Raw genomic sequence first — 8421 nt, forward strand, 5'->3', positions numbered from 1 at the left:
CCATTCCTCCTGGATTACAGACTGCAGAGGGACCAGAACTTCACAAGACACCTGCACCTTCTGCGTTCAGCAGCCTACGTCGACCACCGCCAGGATTTGAATCGGCTACAGGATTCGTTAGACTGTGTTTTGTACATCCTTTAGATTTAATTATTAGATTCATGTTTTCATATTTCTTACTTCTTAACATTTTTGCATGTCTGTGTGTTTCTGTGTGAGTGTTTTGTTTTCAGGTGCAGGCGCTGTCGTCTGTAACCAGAGCCCCTAAATGTTGACCAGTGGGAGCGCTGAGGTCGAACATCACATCCACTCATCACCACAATGGAAGTCTATATCCTCCTTATTTTGTCTTTTTAGGTTTTAAATATTACAAACCCCCAGATTTTATTAAACCATGCTAGGAATATTTTTTATTTCCTCCCTTTCTTTGTCTTTTCCACTGTTTTCTGTGCAGGGATCCGGTGAAGCGTCCTTCCTGGATTCAGGATTTCAGACAGCAGAAGGACCTGGACTTCACGAAGACACCATTCCTCCTGGATTACAGACTGCAGAGGGACCAGAACTTCACAGACACCTGCACCTTCTGCGTTCAGCAGCCTACGTCGACCACCGCCAGGATTTGAATCGGCTACAGGATTCGTTAGACTGTGTTTTGTACATCCTTTAGATTTAATTATTAGATTCATGTTTTCATATTTCTTACTTCTTAACATTTTTGCATGTCTGTGTGTTTCTGTGTGAGTGTTTTGTTTTCAGGTGCAGGCGCTGTCGTCTGTAACCAGAGCCCCTAAATGTTGACCAGTGGGAGCGCTGAGGTCGAACATCACATCCACTCATCACCACAATGGAAGTCTATATCCTCCTTATTTTGTCTTTTTAGGTTTTAAATATTACAAACCCCCAGATTTTATTAAACCATGCTAGGAATATTTTTTATTTCCTCCCTTTCTTTGTCTTTTCCACTGTTTTCTGTGCAGGGATCCGGTGAAGCGTCCTTCCTGGATTCAGGATTTCAGACAGCAGAAGGACCTGGACTTCACGAAGACACCATTCCTCCTGGATTACAGACTGCAGAGGGACCAGAACTTCACGAAGACACCTGCACCTTCTGCGTTCAGCAGCCTACGTCGACCACCGCCAGGATTTGAATCGGCTACAGGATTCGTTAGACTGTGTTTTGTACATCCTTTAGATTTAATTATTAGATTCATGTTTTCATATTTCTTACTTCTTAACATTTTTGCATGTCTGTGTGTTTCTGTGTGAGTGTTTTGTTTTCAGGTGCAGGCGCTGTCGTCTGTAACCAGAGCCCCTAAATGTTGACCAGTGGGAGCGCTGAGGTCGAACATCACATCCACTCATCACCACAATGGAAGTCTATATCCTCCTTATTTTGTCTTTTTAGGTTTTAAATATTACAAACCCCCAGATTTTATTAAACCATGCTAGGAATATTTTTTATTTCCTCCCTTTCTTTGTCTTTTCCACTGTTTTCTGTGCAGGGATCCGGTGAAGCGTCCTTCCTGGATTCAGGATTTCAGACAGCAGAAGGACCTGGACTTCACGAAGACACCATTCCTCCTGGATTACAGACAGCAGAGGGACCAGAACTTCACTAAGACACCTGCACCTTCTGCGTTCAGCAGCCTACGTCGACCACCGCCAGGATTTGAATCGGCTACAGGATTCGTTAGACTGTGTTTTGTACATCCTTTAGATTTAATTATTAGATTCATGTTTTCATATTTCTTACTTCTTAACATTTTTGCATGTCTGTGTGTTTCTGTGTGAGTGTTTTGTTTTCAGGTGCAGGCGCTGTCGTCTGTAACCAGAGCCCCTAAATGTTGACCAGTGGGAGCGCTGAGGTCGAACATCACATCCACTCATCACCACAATGGAAGTCTATATCCTCCTTATTTTGTCTTTTTAGGTTTTAAATATTACAAACCCCCAGATTTTATTAAACCATGCTAGGAATATTTTTTATTTCCTCCCTTTCTTTGTCTTTTCCACTGTTTTCTGTGCAGGGATCCGGTGAAGCGTCCTTCCTGGATTCAGGATTTCAGACAGCAGAAGGACCTGGACTTCACGAAGACACCATTCCTCCTGGATTACAGACTGCAGAGGGACCAGAACTTCACAGACACCTGCACCTTCTGCGTTCAGCAGCCTACGTCGACCACCGCCAGGATTTGAATCGGCTACAGGATTCGTTAGACTGTGTTTTGTACATCCTTTAGATTTAATTATTAGATTCATGTTTTCATATTTCTTACTTCTTAACATTTTTGCATGTCTGTGTGTTTCTGTGTGAGTGTTTTGTTTTCAGGTGCAGGCGCTGTCGTCTGTAACCAGAGCCCCTAAATGTTGACCAGTGGGAGCGCTGAGGTCGAACATCACATCCACTCATCACCACAATGGAAGTCTATATCCTCCTTATTTTGTCTTTTTAGGTTTTAAATATTACAAACCCCCAGATTTTATTAAACCATGCTAGGAATATTTTTTATTTCCTCCCTTTCTTTGTCTTTTCCACTGTTTTCTGTGCAGGGATCCGGTGAAGCGTCCTTCCTGGATTCAGGATTTCAGACAGCAGAAGGACCTGGACTTCACGAAGACACCATTCCTCCTGGATTACAGACTGCAGAGGGACCAGAACTTCACTAAGACACCTGCACCTTCTGCGTTCAGCAGCCTACGTCGACCACCGCCAGGATTTGAATCGGCTACAGGATTCGTTAGACTGTGTTTTGTACATCCTTTAGATTTAATTATTAGATTCATGTTTTCATATTTCTTACTTCTTAACATTTTTGCATGTCTGTGTGTTTCTGTGTGAGTGTTTTGTTTTCAGGTGCAGGCGCTGTCGTCTGTAACCAGAGCCCCTAAATGTTGACCAGTGGGAGCGCTGAGGTCGAACATCACATCCACTCATCACCACAATGGAAGTCTATATCCTCCTTATTTTGTCTTTTTAGGTTTTAAATATTACAAACCCCCAGATTTTATTAAACCATGCTAGGAATATTTTTATTTCCTCCCTTTCTTTGTCTTTTCCACTGTTTTCTGTGCAGGGATCCGGTGAAGCGTCCTTCCTGGATTCAGGATTTCAGACAGCAGAAGGACCTGGACTTCACGAAGACACCATTCCTCCTGGATTACAGACTGCGCAGAGGGACCAGAACTTCACTAGACACCTGCACCTTCTGCGTTCAGCAGCCTACGTCGACCACCGCCAGGATTTGAATCGGCTACAGGATTCGTTAGACTGTGTTTTGTACATCCTTTAGATTTAATTATTAGATTCATGTTTTCATATTTCTTACTTCTTAACATTTTTGCATGTCTGTGTGTTTCTGTGTGAGTGTTTTGTTTTCAGGTGCAGGCGCTGTCGTCTGTAACCAGAGCCCCTAAATGTTGACCAGTGGGAGCGCTGAGGTCGAACATCACATCCACTCATCACCACAATGGAAGTCTATATCCTCCTTATTTTGTCTTTTTAGGTTTTAAATATTACAAACCCCCAGATTTTATTAAACCATGCTAGGAATATTTTTTATTTCCTCCCTTTCTTTGTCTTTTCCACTGTTTTCTGTGCAGGGATCCGGTGAAGCGTCCTTCCTGGATTCAGGATTTCAGACAGCAGAAGGACCTGGACTTCACGAAGACACCATTCCTCCTGGATTACAGACTGCAGAGGGACCAGAACTTCACAGACACCTGCACCTTCTGCGTTCAGCAGCCTACGTCGACCACCGCCAGGATTTGAATCGGCTACAGGATTCGTTAGACTGTGTTTTGTACATCCTTTAGATTTAATTATTAGATTCATGTTTTCATATTTCTTACTTCTTAACATTTTTGCATGTCTGTGTGTTTCTGTGTGAGTGTTTTGTTTTCAGGTGCAGGCGCTGTCGTCTGTAACCAGAGCCCCTAAATGTTGACCAGTGGGAGCGCTGAGGTCGAACATCACATCCACTCATCACCACAATGGAAGTCTATATCCTCCTTATTTTGTCTTTTTAGGTTTTAAATATTACAAACCCCCAGATTTTATTAAACCATGCTAGGAATATTTTTTATTTCCTCCCTTTCTTTGTCTTTTCCACTGTTTTCTGTGCAGGGATCCGGTGAAGCGTCCTTCCTGGATTCAGGATTTCAGACAGCAGAAGGACCTGGACTTCACGAAGACACCATTCCTCCTGGATTACAGACTGCAGACGGCAGAGGGACCAGAACTTCACGAAGACACCTGCACCTTCTGCGTTCAGCAGCCTACGTCGACCACCGCCAGGATTTGAATCGGCTACAGGATTCGTTAGACTGTGTTTTGTACATCCTTTAGATTTAATTATTAGATTCATGTTTTCATATTTCTTACTTCCTAACATTTTTGCATGTCTGTGTGTTTCTGTGTGAGTGTTTTGTTTTCAGGTGCAGGCGCTGTCGTCTGTAACCAGAGCCCCTAAATGTTGACCAGTGGGAGCGCTGAGGTCGAACATCACATCCACTCATCACCACAATGGAAGTCTATATCCTCCTTATTTTGTCTTTTTAGGTTTTAAATATTACAAACCCCCAGATTTTATTAAACCATGCTAGGAATATTTTTTATTTCCTCCCTTTCTTTGTCTTTTCCACTGTTTTCTGTGCAGGGATCCGGTGAAGCGTCCTTCCTGGATTCAGGATTTCAGACAGCAGAAGGACCTGGACTTCACGAAGACACCATTCCTCCTGGATTACAGACTGCAGAGGGACCAGAACTTCACAGACACCTGCACCTTCTGCGTTCAGCAGCCTACGTCGACCACCGCCAGGATTTGAATCGGCTACAGGATTCGTTAGACTGTGTTTTGTACATCCTTTAGATTTAATTATTAGATTCATGTTTTCATATTTCTTACTTCTTAACATTTTTGCATGTCTGTGTGTTTCTGTGTGAGTGTTTTGTTTTCAGGTGCAGGCGCTGTCGTCTGTAACCAGAGCCCCTAAATGTTGACCAGTGGGAGCGCTGAGGTCGAACATCACATCCACTCATCACCACAATGGAAGTCTATATCCTCCTTATTTTGTCTTTTTAGGTTTTAAATATTACAAACCCCCAGATTTTATTAAACCATGCTAGGAATATTTTTTTTCCTCCCTTTCTTTGTCTTTTCCACTGTTTTCTGTGCAGGGATCCGGTGAAGCGTCCTTCCTGGATTCAGGATTTCAGACAGCAGAAGGACCTGGACTTCACGAAGACACCATTCCTCCTGGATTACAGACTGCAGAGGGACCAGAACTTCACTAAGACACCTGCACCTTCTGCGTTCAGCAGCCTACGTCGACCACCGCCAGGATTTGAATCGGCTACAGGATTCGTTAGACTGTGTTTTGTACATCCTTTAGATTTAATTATTAGATTCATGTTTTCATATTTCTTACTTCCTAACATTTTTGCATGTCTGTGTGTTTCTGTGTGAGTGTTTTGTTTTCAGGTGCAGGCGCTGTCGTCTGTAACCAGAGCCCCTAAATGTTGACCAGTGGGAGCGCTGAGGTCGAACATCACATCCACTCATCACCACAATGGAAGTCTATATCCTCCTTATTTTGTCTTTTTAGGTTTTAAATATTACAAACCCCCAGATTTTATTAAACCATGCTAGGAATATTTTTTATTTCCTCCCTTTCTTTGTCTTTTCCACTGTTTTCTGTGCAGGGATCCGGTGAAGCGTCCTTCCTGGATTCAGGATTTCAGACAGCAGAAGGACCTGGACTTCACGAAGACACCATTCCTCCTGGATTACAGACTGCAGAGGGACCAGAACTTCACAAGACACCTGCACCTTCTGCGTTCAGCAGCCTACGTCGACCACCGCCAGGATTTGAATCGGCTACAGGATTCGTTAGACTGTGTTTTGTACATCCTTTAGATTTAATTATTAGATTCATGTTTTCATATTTCTTACTTCTTAACATTTTTGCATGTCTGTGTGTTTCTGTGTGAGTGTTTTGTTTTCAGGTGCAGGCGCTGTCGTCTGTAACCAGAGCCCCTAAATGTTGACCAGTGGGAGCGCTGAGGTCGAACATCACATCCACTCATCACCACAATGGAAGTCTATATCCTCCTTATTTTGTCTTTTTAGGTTTTAAATATTACAAACCCCCAGATTTTATTAAACCATGCTAGGAATATTTTTTATTTCCTCCCTTTCTTTGTCTTTTCCACTGTTTTCTGTGCAGGGATCCGGTGAAGCGTCCTTCCTGGATTCAGGATTTCAGACAGCAGAAGGACCTGGACTTCACGAAGACACCATTCCTCCTGGATTACAGACTGCAGAGAGACCAGAACTTCACTAAGACACCTGCACCTTCTGCGTTCAGCAGCCTACGTCGACCACCGCCAGGATTTGAATCGGCTACAGGATTCGTTAGACTGTGTTTTGTACATCCTTTAGATTTAATTATTAGATTCATGTTTTCATATTTCTTACTTAACATTTTTGCATGTCTGTGTGTTTCTGTGTGAGTGTTTTGTTTTCAGGTGCAGGCGCTGTCGTCTGTAACCAGAGCCCCTAAATGTTGACCAGTGGGAGCGCTGAGGTCGAGCATCACATCCACTCATCACCACAATGGAAGTCTATATCCTCCTTATTTTGTCTTTTTAGGTTTTAAATATTACAAACCCCCAGATTTTATTAAACCATGCTAGGAATATTTTTTATTTCCTCCCTTTCTTTGTCTTTTCCACTGTTTTCTGTGCAGGGATCCGGTGAAGCGTCCTTCCTGGATTCAGGATTTCAGACAGCAGAAGGACCTGGACTTCACGAAGACACCATTCCTCCTGGATTAGAGACTGCAGAGCAGAGGGACCAGAACTTCACTAAGACACCTGCACCTTCTGCGTTCAGCAGCCTACGTCGACCACCGCCAGGATTTGAATCGGCTACAGGATTCGTTAGACTGTGTTTTGTACATCCTTTAGATTTAATTATTAGATTCATGTTTTCATATTTCTTACTTCCTAACATTTTTGCATGTCTGTGTGTTTCTGTGTGAGTGTTTTGTTTTCAGGTGCAGGCGCTGTCGTCTGTAACCAGAGCCCCTAAATGTTGACCAGTGGGAGCGCTGAGGTCGAACATCACATCCACTCATCACCACAATGGAAGTCTATATCCTCCTTATTTTGTCTTTTTAGGTTTTAAATATTACAAACCCCCAGATTTTATTAAACCATGCTAGGAATATTTTTTATTTCCTCCCTTTCTTTGTCTTTTCCACTGTTTTCTGTGCAGGGATCCGGTGAAGCGTCCTTCCTGGATTCAGGATTTCAGACAGCAGAAGGACCTGGACTTCACGAAGACACCATTCCTCCTGGATTACAGACTGCAGAGGGACCAGAACTTCACTAAGACACCTGCACCTTCTGCGTTCAGCAGCCTACGTCGACCACCGCCAGGATTTGAATCGGCTACAGGATTCGTTAGACTGTGTTTTGTACATCCTTTAGATTTAATTATTAGATTCATGTTTTCATATTTCTTACTTAACATTTTTGCATGTCTGTGTGTTTCTGTGTGAGTGTTTTGTTTTCAGGTGCAGGCGCTGTCGTCTGTAACCAGAGCCCCTAAATGTTGACCAGTGGGAGCGCTGAGGTGGAGCATCACATCCACTCATCACCACAATGGAAGTCTATATCCTCCTTATTTTGTCTTTTTAGGTTTTAAATATTACAAACCCCCAGATTTTATTAAACCATGCTAGGAATATTTTTTATTTCCTCCCTTTCTTTGTCTTTTCCACTGTTTTCTGTGCAGGGATCCGGTGAAGCGTCCTTCCTGGATTCAGGATTTCAGACAGCAGAAGGACCTGGACTTCACGAAGACACCATTCCTCCTGGATTACAGACTGCAGAGGGACCAGAACTTCACAGACACCTGCACCTTCTGCGTTCAGCAGCCTACGTCGACCACCGCCAGGATTTGAATCGGCTACAGGATTCGTTAGACTGTGTTTTGTACATCCTTTAGATTTAATTATTAGATTCATGTTTTCATATTTCTTACTTCTAACATTTTTGCATGTCTGTGTGTTTCTGTGTGAGTGTTTTGTTTTCAGGTGCAGGCGCTGTCGTCTGTAACCAGAGCCCCTAAATGTTGACCAGTGGGAGCGCTGAGGTCGAGCATCACATCCACTCATCACCACAATGGAAGTCTATATCCTCCTTATTTTGTCTTTTTAGGTTTTAAATATTACAAACCCCCAGATTTTATTAAACCATGCTAGGAATATTTTTTATTTCCTCCCTTTCTTTGTCTTTTCCACTGTTTTCTGTGCAGGGATCCGGTGAAGCGTCCTTCCTGGATTCAGGATTTCAGACAGCAGAAGGACCTGGACTTCACGAAGACACCATTCCTCCTGGATTAGAGACTGCAGATG

The sequence above is a fragment of the Colossoma macropomum genome, unplaced genomic scaffold, assembly GCF_904425465.1.
Source record: "Colossoma macropomum unplaced genomic scaffold, Colossoma_macropomum, whole genome shotgun sequence".
Taxonomy (NCBI): Eukaryota; Metazoa; Chordata; class Actinopteri; order Characiformes; family Serrasalmidae; genus Colossoma; species Colossoma macropomum.